General features: G+C 43.1%; 1 long non-coding RNA gene across 1 annotated transcript in view; it reads right to left on the bottom strand.

The window, feature by feature from the left end:
* Positions 1-698: 698 nt before the first annotated feature.
* Positions 699-17374, bottom strand: part of LOC145345145 (uncharacterized) — a 371118-nt gene continuing 354442 nt past the window's right edge. Inside the window, exon 3 of the long non-coding RNA XR_013887034.1 lies at positions 699-867. This is a non-coding gene — a long non-coding RNA (uncharacterized LOC145345145). The remainder of the gene's footprint in view (positions 868-17374) is intronic.

The raw sequence follows: 17374 nt of genomic DNA, 5'->3' as shown, positions 1-17374 counted from the left end.
CAGGTTGTAGCTAAAACGTGAAGGTCACCTGGTCAGTTAGCCTGCCAATTGTAAAAGCAGATAGGCCACATAAAAATTGGGTTCAGTTGACTCCTTAATGGGTTAAATTGCCTGTTTTACTGTCGATAGGCCGCTCCCGACTCTCACGCACAGCTACTGACCTAAATATTGCGTTAGTGCGTGATGATGTCAGTTCACATGTCCAACGTTTTTTCACATGATTTCATACACTTCAGGGTTTAACAGGTTTGTTTGGAATCACAAGCTTTCGGAGCACTGCTCCTTCATCAGGTAACATCTCCAAATGTGCCTGCCTGACTAAGCAGTATAAACTTCTGATCCATACTTTTCTCAATTACAATAAATTTGCCAATTTCTGTCCCACTGTGCTCTTATGAATTACAATCAATTAACATTTTACAATGTTAAGAATGCAAGTTGTTGCTGTTGTTGCAAACAACATGGTTGTATCATCTTAATATAAATGGGCTGCAAGCAGCTCTAGTGTGAGTTATTCATTGCAGGCTGTTCACGGTAATAGATATTCCAGCTCCTTCAACACCCAAATGGTGACAGCCAGCCCCGAATTGGGGTTACTGAATCTCAAAATGTTGACTAAAGCACTATAATAAGAAAAGGCTGAAAATAGACAACAAGTTGTGGGATCCAAAAGGAAAAAAAGCATAGCTTACCATTTCAAGAGGAGCTTTCCATTGGAACTGAGTTTCTCTACATGCCTTTTCACTTTGGTTCCACTCTGAATGAGGTGTTGCATATTAGGTCATTTACTGACACATTTGCTGATCACAAGCAGATATGGTTTGTCATCACTCACGAACAGAAGTTGATTGAGGTGAATGTAAAGAGCTGGTGAGATAAGGAACAGAACAAGTCTGATCAGAAAGAGAAACTTGCTTTATTAACATAGTAAAATGAAGAGAATGTAGTTTTTTTCATTCATTTGTGGGACATGGGTGTCACTGGCTGGCCAGCATTTATTGCCCATCTCTGATTGTCCTTGAACTAAATGGCTTGGTCGATCATTTCAGAGGGCAGTTGACAGTCAACCACATTGCTGTGGCTCTGGAGTCACATGTAGGTCAGACCAGGTAAAGACGATAGATTTCCTTTCCTCAAGGACATTAATGAACCAGATGGGTTTTTCCATTGGCATTGGTTTCATGGTCACCAGTAGATTCTTAATTCCAGATATAGTTCATGGTAATAAATCAGTGGCATATGAAGTGCCCAGCAGGTGAGGAGCATGACAAACAGACCCACAACATGCTCATCAACCAAAAGCACACGATGCTTTATCAAGTGCCCCTGTCCTTGGATGGGAGGTGGAGACCGCTGAGAGTCACCCTCAGAGTCAGAGAGTCACCGCTGAGAGTCACCCTGAGAGTCAGCCTCCTGACTTTGCTGAAAACTCCCTTACTCTGCAACATCCCCTTCTCACCTGTGCCAGAATCCTTCCTTGGGCTGAAACCTCGGATGGGTGTAATACCGACAGAAGCCTCAGCCTCCATGGTGGTGCTGCTGAGTACAGAAAAGCTGGCCATCTGATTAGCTGGCAATTGTCAGCATACGGGATCTTTGTCCAGGGGGTCCACGATCCCGGGAAATGGCTGCTGCCGTCTGTTAAGTGCATGAGTAACACAAGAGGTGCCAGATCTTCCTGAAAAGAGGCCACAGAGGACTCTCCCAGGCTCTGCAACCAATGGCTGAGGCCGCCTCCCACTCGTCCCTCCACCCCCACCCTGCCCTGTCACCTCCAAAAGGTTTTGTCTGTAGGGGGTGTGGGGGAGTGGAGGGACGGGCATGTAATTTCCAGCGGCGGCCTGCCCACCATCTGCCCCTGGGACAACCTCAATTATAGCAATGGTGGCCTTGGACAGCTTGCCCATCTGTGGACCTGTTGATGGCCTTAAGTGAGAAATTGATGCTGACTTAAGAGACTGATCATGCTGCATTTAACTGGTAATAGGGAGTTGTATTCTGCTAGACTGCTAAACGGCAGTCTGGCAGCTTTTCCTGCATCGGCTAGTTGCGTGCAGTTGAGGGAACCCTTTTTGACTGGCCTCTGGGTCAATTAGAGGGCCCCCATTATCGTGTAAGACCCATAGATTGCCATTCCCCTGTGGTCTCTTACTAAACTCCCCACCACCATTCCCTCTCCTGCCCTCCCCCTCCTCTCCCCCTATCCTCCAGCCCTCACTGACCCCCAGACATTTGCAAAGATTTGATTTATCACAGTTCACCTTCTCATCATTACCATGCATTATTATACATTACCTGTAGTGGCCACTATTCTTGTTAACAGGCTCTGGTTGGCTGGCAGCTCTCTGAAACAGGACTTCTGTTTCCCTGAGGGGCAGACATCCTCCCTCCAGCCTAAAAAACTGCAGGGCAGCCCAGATTTTCTCCTGAGGTGGACACCTTCTTAGCTGAGAGTGCGATCCACGCGCCTCACATAATTCAACCTAAATAATCCTTAATCTGTGATTTAACTCACACATGCTGTAATTTATAGTAGCCTTGCAAAAATAAAAAATCACATTAACACTTTTGGGGATATTTCAAATTCATACTGTAGTTTACTAGCAGTGTATTTTCCCTGTCTCTCTCACAATGAGATGCACTGTCACTGGGAGCCGTGAAGGCAGTGTGTAAGGGCCTCCAGTATGAGCAGCAAACAACATTTTTTTGTCTAAGGGCCTGATAAAACGTTGGTTCAAATGAAAGCAAGCACAACTGTTTGACTGCATGAAACATGAAGCTCCTTGAGATTCAGTGACACATGGTCAGGACACATGTTACTTGTGTTTGCTAATTATGTCAGACATGAAGAACCTCTCATAGTACAAAACATATCAACTAGAAAACACGTACTCGAGTCAAATGCTTGTTAATCCATGAAATATCTCCATTAAACTTCCAATTTAAAAGAACATGCAAATTTAATCATAGATCATAGAGTGGGACTTTACATAGGACTTTAAGTAGGACTTCACAATGGTTTATATGGTTCGGCCAGAGTGTAGGTGTAGTGATTCCCTCGCTTTTCATACTGATAATGTATGGTTTCACATTTCAGAATTGTGGAGATGCCAGTGTTGGACTGAGGTAGGCACAGTGAGTAGTCTCGCAACATCAGATTAAAGTCGAATAGGTTTATTTGGTAGCACGAGTTTACTTTGGAGCTCTGCTCCTTCATCAGGTGAGTGAAGAGATGCATTCACAAACAGGGCATATTTCTTGGAGATCCTCTCCACTTTGAGCTGGCAGTTTGCAGTGTTGATGATAGCAATGATGTGAAGATGGTGGCGTTAGACTGGGGTAGGCACAGTAAGAAGCCTGACAACACCAGGTTAAAGTCCAACGGGTTTATTTGGTAGCCAGGGTTTTCCAAGTGCTGCTCCTTCATCAGTGATTCCCTGTTTGTGAACCCAACTTTTCACTCACCTGATAAAGGAGCAGCATTCCGAAAGCTAGTGATTCCAAATAAACTTGATGGACTTTAACCTGGTGTTGTGAGACTTCTTACCATTCCAGAATTGGGGGATAGTTAATCTGCGGCTCATTTTTATTTCCATTAACTTTGGCAGAAGTGTCAGGAAAATAGACTGCTGGTGGACTTGCCCCTATTTTCCACCAGCACACCCAGTTAAAATCAGGCCCAGAGTCTTTGGTTGCAGTTGGACCACTTTTATGGAGGGGACTGTATTATCATGTCTTGTTTGGGGATGTTATTGGATTACACCAGCCAGCCCTGTGGTGTCTGGAATGCAGTAAAATGTCTGACAACACCAGGTTTTAGTCCAACCGATTTATTTGCTAATAGACTCACAAGCTTTCGGGTCAGTCCCTTCGTCAGGTGAATGGAGAGTTCTGGCCTCAGACAGAGCATATAAAGCACAGACAGTTTAGAGATTACTGATTAGAATGTGAATCCTTACACCTAACCTGCTGTTCAAGACCTGAAGTGGCTGACAATGTGAGTGGAAGGAGCACTGATCACAGGTTAAAGAGATGTGTATTGTCTCCAGACAGTACAGTAAGTGAGGTTTTGCAAACCCAGGCAAGTCACGGGGGTTACAGATAGTGCGACATGAACCCAAGTCGTCCAGGGATCTTGGGTTCATGTCGCACTATCTGTAACCCCCGTGACTTGCCTGGGTTTGCAAAACCTCACTTACTGTACTGTCTGGAGACAATACACATCTCTGTAACCTGTGATCAGTGCTCCTTCCACTCACATTGTCGGCCACTTCAGGTCTTGAACAGCAGGTTAGGTGTAAGGATTCGCATTCTAATCAGTAATCTCTAAACTGTCTGTGCTTTATATGCTCTGTCTGAGGCCAGAACTCTCCATTCACCTGATGAAGGGACTAACCCGAAAGCTTGAGAGCCTATTATCAAATAAATCGGTTGGACTAAAACCTGGTGTTGTCAGACTTTTTACTGTGTTTACGCCAGTCCAACACCGGCATACCCACATCGTGTCTGGAATGGACAAGGTATATTCCAAATTTACTCTTTCTTAAAAAAAATAAACTTGCAACCTTGGAACCGTTCCAGCTTCAGCAAAACTTCACTAATTTTTCTCTGTTCATAAGTTTAAGTGTCACAGGGAACAGCTAATCGTCATGTGGAGGAGTAGGAGAAAATGAGCTGCTTCTTATGAAATCAGCTCTAATGAATGGGGACTTTGATATGGATTTCAGCCCACTTGCAATGAAGAAAGCTGTTCAAGATTAACACTGCGGAGAAGCTCCAGTGTACATTAATGTAACTTTATAGATGGATAGGGATTCATACATGATACCTGATGCTTCTGAATGGGCCTGCAGAAAGGGAGTTCTTTAGGTCATTCATGTTTAACATGTTTTCCAAGTTGTACTCAGAAGTATATGGTGTTCAGTTTTAATAAATCTCAGCCGTTTTCATGGCAGTGTAAAAATCTCCGTAGCAAAGAATAATTTTATATGGATATTATTTGCACATGAGGGTTAAAGTCTGTAAGGCAATATCATATATAATAGATTGTGGTTTAGAAGCAGGCACTTTGTTAAATAGAAGAAAGAACAAACTTGTATTTATATATCACTCTTCATAACTTCAGTACATGCCAAGCACTTCACGCTCTGATATAATGGCAGGGATTCTTCAAAAAAATTCAAAGTGCCGAATTCGCGTAAAAACGGGAGTAACACCTGCTTATTTTTTTAGTGGAGATTTTCAAAAGGCATCTCCCACACCCTGTGCACTGCAGAGTGCCTCAGGGAGATTCATGTTGAAAAATCTGGGGATTATCGCTCGAGAGGCCGGCAGCACAGTCTTGAGTGGGCCACTGCGCATGCGCCGATTTCCAGCGCAGAGCTGAGGACACCGGAAATCCAGGGACCGGGGATGGGTGGAGATCATGGTCCCCAGCGGGGAACCCACTAAATGGCCTCTACTGATGTCTCCTGGCCTGCTGCATTGCTCAAGCAATATAACAGGCTGGGAGAATCACCCCCCAATCTCTTTTCAAGTGTAATCACCAATGTATGTTGGTAATGATTTGCACACATTTAGGTCCCACAAACAGCAACACAAGATTAATGACCAGATGTATTTTTGATTTTTTTTCATTTATTCATGGTAAATGGGTGTCACTGGTTGACTAGCATTTATTGCCCATGCCTGGTTGCCCTTGAGAAGGTAGTGGTGAGCTGCCTTCTTGAAATCCTGCAGTCCACGTGCTGTGGGTTGACTCACAATGTCATTAGGGAGGGAATTACAGGATTTTAACCCAGCGACTTTAAAGGAACAGCGATATATTTCCAAGTCGGGATGTGATGATCCAGCAGATGGTAAGTGCCATTTTGAGCCAAATCCCAAAAAGGGAAATTTGACAAGTGATTGCAACTGTTTTTTATTGGTATATTACATTAAAAAAAAAGTACACGGAAATCAAGAGCCACAAATTCCGGTAATATGTCTTGACGTTTTAAATATTAAAGTTGAAACATTTATTAACAAAATGTTCCAAGGGCTGGAAAATGGTATTTTAATAGACAGATGTTTGAGGGCCATCACAAACATGTTGGACCAAGAATCGGAGTGGATGGGACACAAACCATGCAAAGGTCTGTTGATCTCAGGTGGGATTTTCTAGCCTTGGGGTGAGTGCAGTCAGACAATCCTACCCTATGAGTCTATGACTCCAAAAGAAAAGAAAACTTAAACACACAAGGTTACATTTACACAGTTAAAATCAGCTTTATAGAAAATATCCCCAAAATATCCTTACAAAGACTCACAAATAAGCATCCATTTAAGCAACAATCCTTTTAATATTTCTCCAAAAAATTCCAGTAATAGCACCACAAGGCACAATCCACTGTTGCTGTAGGGAAATTATTTCAAAGTTTCTTTCTGTCTCTCTCTCTTACTCAGATATTGAAATTTAATATTTTAAAATAAAGCCTGGCTTTCTGGAACAATCAGACACTGGGGTGGCTAAAGGCTACTCAAGTCATTTTTTTACAGTTCTGTCTCAACACAAAGCATTCTCTTCATGAGATCTTGCATGGCCACACTTCAAAACAGCCCCCAACCTCTCTTTAAATATGTTATTTTCTCTTTCATCATTTCACATTTTCCTTATCCTTCTTTGAAAGTTATCTTTCTCAGAATAGAAAAATCTTTTGTCCTTGTAGCCACCACTTTCAGGTGAAATAAAATGTAATAACTTTGCCTGATTTAATTATGACAATTTTTAAGTTGTAAACTCCTTATCTCCCTTTGAAATTCAACAGCTAAAAACACAAATCCTCACTTATCTTCTGATGCAAATTTCTACCAATGTTGTGTTTATTTATAGAACATCTAACTTGGCCTTATTCACTTCAAATGTCTGCTTGTCACACCTAGCTCCTTTGGTGTGCTCACTTTGAAGACACTCAATCCCTAGCTTGTTTAAATCATCCACACACACAAGCATCTCCCACAAACCTGCTTTACAAAATGCCACAGTAAATTCCAGCAATATTAAAAACGATCATTTTCTTCACAGTATTGATTAATTTGGACCAGGACCCTGGGAGAACATTTCTTCAAATGGTGTAACGGGATCATTTATACGCGCCGAAATTCGGCGTGCCCTTTCAGATAGAGTTTTTGTGATCTTTTCTTTTTCACATTTTGGAAAGTTTCCATTTGTAATTGGAAGGCAAAGGAACCAGGCGTCAGTAAGACTTATTTCAAACCTCTGAAGCAATTTCCCTAAATTATGCATTATCTTTGTAAGGTAAATTTATTTTCCTTTTTGCTTGCACTACTTGTCTGTATAGCAGGGTGTTGTTTCATGATGTGGTCATGGTTTACATAATGGTTTTGGGGATTGTCTATTCACCCAATCATGCTGCTCGAATCCATGGCTTCACAAGAGTATTACTCTTTATTTACATGTGTTTACACATTTGCACCTCTGCATGAGGTTGGAGTTTGTCCTTCCAGATCTCTCATGCTTCTCAGTCACGTGATCTGTTGGTTTCACGTCAGCGTCATGCATGCTTCTGATGTGAATCCTTTTCAGGTGTGGGGGATGGGGTGTGGGGAAGGGATTGTTGTCAGTCACTGCAAGTGTTATATAGAAACAAGAAGCAGGAGTAGGCCATTTGGTCCTTTGAGCCCGCTTCACCATTCATCTTGATCATGGCTGATCACAGAACTCAATATCCTGATCCCTCCTTCCTCCCATATCCCTTGGTCCCTTTAGCCCCTAGAGCTATATCTAATTTCTTCTTGAAATCAGACATGTTTTTCCTCAAATACATTCTGTGGTAGTGAACTCCACACATTCACCACCCTCTGAGTGAAGAAATTCCTCCTCACCTCAGTTCTAAAAGGTTTACCCCTTATCCTCAAATTATGAACCCTAGTTCTGGACTCCCCTAACACTGGGGACATTCTTTCTGAATGTACCCTGTCTAACCCTGTTAGAATTTTATAAGTTTTTATGAGATCCCCTCTCGCTCTTCTAAACTCCAATGAATATAATTCTAACTGACTTAGTCTCTCCTCATATGACAGACCTGCCATCCCAGGAATCAGCGTGACAAACATTCACTGTACTCCTCTAGAGCAGGGACAGTCTCCCTCAGATAAGGATGCCAAAACTGCACACAATACTCCAGGTGCAACTTCACCAATGCCCTATACAATTGTAGCAAAACATCCCTATTCCTTCACTCAAATCCTCTCACTATGAAGGTCAACCTACCATTTACCTTCTTTACTGCCTGCTGCACCTGCACGCTTACTTTCAGCAATTGATGCACAAGGACTTCAAGGCCTCAATTTACACCCATTCAAGTAATAATCTCTCTTCCTAGTATTGCGACCAAAGTGGATAACCTCACATTTATCCACATTATACATGCAGATGCCCACACACTCAGCTTGTCCAAATCATGCTGAAGCATCTCTGCATCCTCTGCACTGCTCACCCTCCCGCCCAACTTTGCATCATCTGCATATTTGAAGATAACACATTCAGTTTCCTCTTCCAAACCATATAATGAGAACAGTTGGGGTCCTAGCACACATCCCTGCAGAACCTCACGAGTCACTGACTGCCAATCAGAAAAAGACCCATTTATGCCAACTCTTTGCTTCCTATCTGCTAAGTAGTTTTTTATCCATCTGAAGACATTATCTACAATCCCGTGTGTTTTAACTTTAAGTTAAAGGAGCAGAAGGGTCTTGGGGTCCGGGTCCATAGGACGCTCAAATCGGCCTCACAGGTGGAGGATGTGGTTAAGAAGGCGTATGGTGTACTGGCCTTCATTAATCGAGGGATTGAGTTTAGGAGTCGGGAGGTAATGCTGCAACTTTATAAGACCCTTGTCAGACCCCACTTGGGAGTACTGTGCGCAGTTCTGGTCGCCTCACTATAGGAAGGACGTGGAAGCTATTGAGAGGGTGCAGAGGAGATTTACAAGGATGTTGCCTGGATTGGGAGGCATGCCTTATGAAGATAGGTTGAGGGAGCTCAGTTTTTTCTCCCTGGAGAGACGAAGGTTGAGAGGTGACCTGATAGAGGTTTATAAGATGTTGAGAGGTATAGATTGGGTGGATTCTCAGAGGCTATTTCTGAGGGCTGAAATGGTCGCTACGAGAGGACACAGGTTTAAAGTGCTGGGGAGTAGGTACAGAGGAGATGTTGGGGTAAGTTTTTCACTCAGAGAGTGGTGGGTGAGTGGAATCGGCTGCCGTCGGTGGTGGTGGAGGTGAACTCGTTGGGGTCAAAGAACAAAGAACAACACAGCACGGGAAACAGGCCCTTCGGCCCAACGAGCCCGCGCCGCCGTCCTACTATCTCAGTGACCTATTCATGATTTTAGTCTACGCCTAACGTGCGAGGATCAGGGAGGTCCAATTTAGGGACAATTTTAGTACCCAATCAATCAGCCTAAAAGCACATCTTTGGGGGATGTGGGAGGAAACCGGAGCACCCGGAGGAAACCCACGCAACCACGGGGAGAACGTGCAAACTCCCACAGACACAGGCCCAAATCCATGTGTCCGCACAGCAACAGAGATAGTCTCTGAGCTGTCATGTTGCCCTCGAGATGGTCCAGTTTAAGCACACTAACGACATGAAGCAATAGGCAACTCCCGAAGCAACATCCAAGAGCAGCCCACCACAACCTGCCGCCTGCATGCCCCTTGCTGGACTTAAATGCCTGTGGAGACAAAAAAATTCATTATTAAACAGGCAAAGACTAACATTCCTGAGGCAAAACGTATTCCCAAGCCTACAATGTTCAGTAAGGCCTACTATATCCCCCTATATGTAGCCCGCTCATATGGCTGTCTAAGTGACTCTTAAACAACCCTAGCGTGCCTGCTTCCACCACCTTACTCGGCAGTGCATTCCACACCCCCACTACCCTTTGCGTGAAAAACTGCCCTCTAATATTTGTCTTATACCTAGCCCCCCTCACCCTAAGCCCGTGACCCCTCGTTCTATCCATTTCTTGTAGCGGAAAAAGCTTACCACCATTTACTCTATCTATCCCCTTCATAATCTTATAAACCTCTATTAGATCCCCCCTCAGCCGACGTCTCTCAAGGGAAAACAGCCCAAGTTCATCCAATCTTTCCTCGTAAGACAGCCCTTCCATACCAGGCAACATCCTGGTAAATCTCCTCTGCACTCTCTCCAGGATCTCTACATCCTTCCGGTAGTACGGCGACCAGAACTGGACGCAGTACTCCAAGTGAGGCCTAACCAACGTTCTATACAACTGCAACATCAGACTCCTACTCTTATATTCTATACCTCTTCCTATGAAGGCTAACATACCATACGCTTTCCTCATCACATTCTGCACCTGTACCGACACCTTCAGGGACTTATGCACTTGCACCCCCAGGTCTCTCTGCGTATCTATACTCCGGATAGTTCTACCTTTTATCGTATAACTCCCCTCCACATTATTCCGGCCAAAGTGCATCACCTCGCATTTCTCCGGATTAAATTCCATTTGCCATCTATCTGCCCAATCTACCAGCCTGTCTATGTCCTGTTGCATTGCCAGGCACTGCTCCTCAGTACCCGCCAATCCAACCATCTTGGTGTCATCAGCAAATTTGCTGATCACACCACCTACCCCCTCTTCCAAGTCATTAATATATACCACAAATAGAAGAGGTCCAAGTACCGAGCCCTGCGGCACACCACTGGTGACAGGCCTCCAATTGGAAAAGGAGCCTTCCACTACTACTCGCTGTCTCCTCCTCCCAAGCCAGTTCTCCACCCATCTACATACCTGGCCTTGTATCCCATGAGCCTTCACCTTTTCTATCAGCCTACCATGAGGGACCTTGTCAAACGCCTTACTGAAATCCATATAGACAACATCAACGGCTTGTCCTTCGTCAACCGTTTTTGTCACCTCTTCAAAAAATTCCACTAGATTCGTAAGGCATGACCTCCCTGTAACGAAGCCATGCTGCGTATCCCTGATCAGATTGCAGCGCTCCAGATGTTCATACATCCTATCCTTGAGGATCCTCTCCATTAGCTTGCCTATAACTGAAGTCAAGCTCACCGGCCTATAATTCCCTGGGTTATCCCTCTGACCCTTCTTAAACAACGGTACTACATTTGCAATGCGCCAATCCTCTGGGACCTCACCTGTGTCCAAAGAAGAGACAAAGATTTGCGTCAGAGGCCCAGCAATTTCATCCCTCACCTCCCTTAACAGCCTGGGATAGATGCCATCAGGCCCTGGAGATTTATCCGTCTTTATACTGTCTAAGAGTCCCAACACTTCTTCCCTCGTGATGACTATATCCCTCAACGGATCCTCAAACTCCTCAAGCACAGCACCAGACATCAGGCCCCTCTCCTGCGTGAATACCGACGCAAAGTATTCATTCAGGATCTCCCCCATTCCCCCAGGCTCCAAGCATAGTTCCCCTCCTCTGTCCCTGAGAGGGCCAATCTTCCCTCTAACCATCCTTTTATTTCTAACATAGGAGTAAAATGCCTTAGGATTTTCTTTAATCCTACCCGCCAAAGCCATTTCATGGCCCCTTTTTGCCTTTCTGATGCCCCTTTTAAGTTCTCTCCTACATTCTCTGTATTCTTCTAACGCTATCTCTGTCCTCAAATGCCTAGATCTAATGTACGCCTCCCTCTTCCTCCTGACCAGGTCCTCAATATCCCTAGTTACCCACGGCTCTCTAATCCTACCCTTCCCATCCTTCCTCTTGACCGGCACGTGCCTTTCCTGCAAAGATTTTAGTTTTCCCTTGAGAGACTCCCACATACCCAGCGTCGACCTGCCATCAAGCAGCTTACCCCAGTCCGTATCTTTAAGATCCTGCCTAATCCGGTTGTATCTAGCCCTCCCCCAGTTTAACACCCTCCCCTTAGGACAGGCTTCATCTTTATCCATTAATATCTTAAACCAGACAGAGTTGTGGTCACTGTTAGCCACCTGCTCTCCTACTTCAACGTCAACCACCTGCCCAGGCTCATTCCCCAGAACCAAGTCCAGTATAGCCCCCTCCCTGGTCGGGCTATCCACATACTGCTCCAGGGATCCTTCCATTACACACTGTACAAATTCCTCCCTTTTAAGTCTTTTAAGAGACTTCTGGATGAGTATATGGGATTTAATGGGATAGGCCTAGTAGGTAGGTATATGATCAGCACAACTTGTGGGCCGAAGGGCCTGTTTGTGCTGTGGTTATCTATGTTCTATGTTCTATGTGTGTGGAGTCTGCATGTTCTCCCTGTGTCTGTGTGGGTTTTTACAGGGTGTTCCGATTTCATTCCACAGATGGAAAGATGTGCTAGTAAGGTGCATACTTAAATTCTCCCTTGTTGTACCCAAACAGGTGGCAGGGTGTGGTGACTAGAGGATTTTCACGGTAGCTTCATTTCAGTGTTAATGTAAGCCTACTTGTGACTAATAAATAAACTTTAACTAAAACAAAGAATCTGATTATTATCGCATTGTTTTTAGTGAGAGCTTGCTTTATGCAAATTGGCTGCTATGTTTCCTATATTACAACAGTTGCTGCACTTCAACAGTATTTCCTTGGCTGGAAAGCACTTTGTGGTGGCCTGAAAATTTGTAACGTGCTGTATAACTTCTTTCCTTCTTTCGGTTAAGGAAGCAGTTGACAAATATTCATGAGATGAAAATGAATGCAAATGCCATTCATGCCATTAGCCAGCAGGAAGGCCGATCCACCATTAACCTAGCCCTGGGGGAATTACGCTGATGGGATTTCTGGTTATCTGCTCCTGTCCATCATGAAACCCGCCATGGGTGGGGTGAAAGAATTCCGCCCTTAATAACTCTCAGCAAAGGGGTATCCCAGTAAGAAAGAAAGGCTCTTTGAAAAGGATGCATTATCCATGGCTGAATAAAGAAGCTAAACGTTGTATCAAATTGAAAGAAACACTGTGCAAATCATCAAAAAATAGTGGTGGTCAGAAGACTGACCAGATTTTAAGAACCAGCAAAGAATGACTAAAAGTAAATAAATAGGGAGAAAGTTGAGTATGAGATGAAGTTAGCTAACAATATAAAAATAGATATTAAGAATTTCTGCAAGTACTTAAAAAAGAACAGAGTGACTAAAGCTAGTGTTGGTCCTCTACAGAGTGAGTCTGGGGAACTGGAAATGGGAAACATGGGAATGGTGGGTCTGTGAACAGATGTTTTGTGTCTCCAGAAGACTTAGGAAACTTCCCCAAAATACTTGCAAATCATAGAGTCATAGAGGTTACAGCATGGAAACAGGCCCTTCGGCCCAATTTGTCCATGCTGCCCTTTTTATTTAAAGCTTTAAGCTAATCCCAATTGCCCGCATTTGGCCCACATCCCTCTATACCCATCTTACCCATGTAACTGTCCAAATGCTTTTTAAAATCTTTTGTACCTGCCTCTGCTACTATCTCTGGCAGCTTGTTCCAGGCACTCACCACCCTCTGTGTGAAAAAATTGCCCGTCTGGACACTTTTGTTTCTCTCCCCTCTCACCTTAAACCCTCCAGTTTTAGACTCCCCTACCTTTGGAAAAAGGTATGGACTAATCAAAAGATGAATCAAGATCAAAAGGTGAATGGGCAGGAGGAACTTACCACAATCACCATCATTAGGGAAAAGAGGCTGGGAAAGCTATGAAACCTGAAGGTCGATAAGTTGCCAAGACCAGATAGCATTCACTCTCGGGCCTTAACAGAAGTGGCTGTAGAGTTGGTAGATATATTGTTTATAATCTCCCAAAATCGGACATTCTGGAAGGGTTCCAGTGTATTAAAAAACACCTCACACCTTTATTCAAGAAAGGAGGAAGACAGGAAGCAGGAAACTACAGTCTAATATCTGGTATAGGGAAATATGCTAGAATCCATTATAAATGAGGTTATAACAGGATACTTAGATAATCATAATGTGATCAGACAAGTCAGCATGGATTTGTGAAAGGGAAATTATGGTTTCATTAATTTAGTAGAGTTTTTTAAAAGAAGTAACAAGCAAGGTGGATAAAGGCAATCCTGCAAATGTGGTGCACTTGGATCTCCAAAAGGTCTTTGATAAAATTTTTTATCAAAGATTAATACAGAAGGTAAGAGCACATAGTATAGGAGTAACATATTAACATGGATAAAGGATCAGTTAACTATCAGGAAGCAGAGAGTATGAATACTTGGGTCATTTTCAGTTCAGCAAGCTGTAATTCATAGAGTGCTGGGACCTCAACTGTTTACAATCTTCGTCAATGATTTTGATGAAGGGACTGAATATACGGTAGCTAATTTTGCTAATGACACCAAGGTAGGTAGGAAAGAAGTTGTAGGAAAGAAGTTGCAGAGATGCAGAAGCATATGGACGGGTTAAGTGAGTGGGCAGAAGGCTGGCGTACAACGTGTGAAAATGTGAACTTGTCCACTTTGGCAGGAAGAATCAAAAAACAATATACTATATAAGTAAAGATTACAGAATGAGGTGGTACAGGGATCAGGGTGTCCTGGTACATGAGTCACAAAAAGTTACTATGCAGCTGCAGCAGATGGCAGATGGAATGTTGAAGCACAAATGGCAAAGTGTAGTTGAGACCACAGCCAGATCAGTCATGATCATGTTGGATGGCAGTGGAGGCTCAAAGGGCCAAATGGCCTAGTCCTGCTCCTAAGTCACACAGCCATCTGACTCAAGAGAGTACTCTGAAAGCTCTAACTAGCTTTCAACACTAGTTGTCTTTGTGGCTTCAATACCAAATTTAAGAAGTTTCTTTATAATACTGAACCAACCAACTTAGCTATCTATAAGTTTACAAGTATAACTTGTATTGGTTTAATGACTAGATGGTACAAATTGATACATTTCAGCATACTTCACTTTGGTGATAACAGAACTGAGTTGTCGCAGCAAATAATTTGCATATAAAAGCTATGGTTAATTTGGTTTCTGGCTAATGAAACTTAACAAAAAAATTATGGTTATCTTTGGACTCAAGGCATTATTTTGAATTTGAACCTCTGGTTTTCACATAGTCCGAATTCCTGAAGTTGCACACGAAAGCTGCCGCTCCACATTTCCCTGAATCAGTGATTGCCTCTGTAGAGCTTCCAGACTCAATACTGCTGATAAGCATCTTTCTGCTGTAGCTGTTGTATCAGAAGCAACAGAATAAACTTGCAGCCTGCCACCCAAGCAGACAGCAATCCTGGGGATCTGTCAATCAAAACAAAAGGCTGAGCATTCTCTCACCATTTGGACACTTGTGCAGTGTCAACATCCCTCCTTCCTAAAATTAAACCTCAAGACTCTTGATAGGAACTGTAGTGATTGGCAAGACACTTGTCTCCTGCACAGCATGAAAGCAAACCAGGCCTTATGGTCAGCAACTGCACAAATATCAAATGTAGTCAGTTTTTGAAACCAGTCTTTAATGTGCAAGTCAGACATCCACTAGTATTTATTGTTCTAGCCCTCAGAGCCAAACTGAATAAGAAAGGTATTTATTTTGAGTTTTTTTGATTAATTAAACAATGGTGAATATTGTATTCAGATATACAAGTAAAAGCTGTATTGGGGCTGCATAAGATGAAAACAATGAGGATAGCTGACTATGGTATTAATTAAATACATTTTATTTCCCATTATTGAGTTTATTTTTAACCATATTAAAACAAATGACGTGAACTTGAGTTCACATTTATCATCCAGTCGAACAATCCATTTAAATTAGCTGGACTGCATATTAGGATACGCCATCTTTCAGGAATCCCTGATGGCCACCTAAAACAGGTGTTAGGCCCCTTATATATATGAAGAACCTAACACCTGTTTTCAGCTCCTTTGCTGAAACTGGAGAGCGATGATCAGATCGGGAGCTGGGCTTATATGTTTATAGGGCCTTGGCAGCTGGCAAGCTTAGAGCCTTTTGTTCTTAGTTTGTTGCTGTGGAGTCTGTTACAAGCTTGAAGGCTACAGTTGTTCTAGTGTGGTGTCTTTATTGAATTGAATGTAGCATGGTTACCCCCAGACATTCCCCCATGGTAGCGGTCACATGATTATGATAAGCCAAGCAGGACACTTAGTAATCAGAACATAAGAACTCGGAGCAGGAATAGACAATTCAGTTCCTCGAGTCCGCTCTGTCATTCAATACAATCCTGGCTGATATCATCTCCACTTCAACTCCACTTTCCTGCCTGTTGTCTATAACCCTTCAACCCGCTACTAATTAAAAATCTTTCTATCTCCTCCTTAAATTGGCTCAATGTCCTGGGATCCACTGCATTTTGGAGCAGTGAATTCTGCAGATTCACTACCCTTTGAGAGTTGTTTTTCCTCAACACTGTTTTAAATCTGCTTATCCTAAAACTAGGCACTTGCATCTCATTCTAACAATATTGATGGGGCCCTGTGCCCAATTTTACATTGGCTCAAGCCTCCTGATTAGGGCATGTGGATTCTGCAAGACGATGATATCAGCCCCGAACAAAGGCCTAAAGTATTTCCACCCCTTTCAGAGCAAACTGTACATTTTTTTGAATAATGGTATTAAACAAAAGCAACAAAAACTTCAAACTTGTGCAAAAAGCTGCACAGATCTAATTTTGAATATCAATTTTTTTTGGCATTCATCTGCAGCAATTCCATTAAATAAGTTGTTGACTCTTGAGGTTTTTTTTACTTTTAAGTTTTATTTATTTATTACTATCACAAGTAGACTTACATTAACACTGCAATGAAGTTAATGTGAAAATCCTCTTGTTGCCACACTCCTGCACCTGCTCAGGTACACTGAGGAAGAATTTAGCATGACCAATGCACGCAACCAATAGATCTTTCGGACAGTGGGAGGAAACTGGAGCATCTGGAGGAAACCCACGCAGACACAGGGAGAACGTGCAAACTCCGCAGAGGGTCCCAAGCCAGAACTCAAATGCAGGGCCCTGGTACTATGAGGCAACAGTGATAACCACTGGGCCACCATGCCTCCCATTGTGTTATGATTGTTTAATGTAGCTGTATATTGCCCTGCTGGGATTGATTACATTTTCATTCAAGCTCTTTAGATCAGGATTATTGCTGGGATGGTGAGAAAGTACAGTTCAAAAGATTGGTACCTGATTAGCCTATTATAGGAAACATAGGACTGGAACAAAGCAGGGATGAAACATTGTTGGTGTTGGCATTAAGACAAAGCGTTACGGCATTCAAAAATAAATGCAATGAACTTCATCTTCCCCCTTTAGGACAGCAATAAAAATATGAAATTTTAGTTAACTAAATAACTGATAGGTTTCAAAATGAGAGTAACTTGAGTGCTGAGACCGCATG

Source organism: Carcharhinus amblyrhynchos, chromosome 7, assembly GCF_965287045.1.
Source record: "Carcharhinus amblyrhynchos chromosome 7, sCarAmb.v2.hapA, whole genome shotgun sequence".
In the NCBI taxonomy this organism is placed as follows: Eukaryota; Metazoa; Chordata; class Chondrichthyes; order Carcharhiniformes; family Carcharhinidae; genus Carcharhinus; species Carcharhinus amblyrhynchos.
This window is presented reverse-complemented; position numbering and strand designations above follow the sequence as displayed.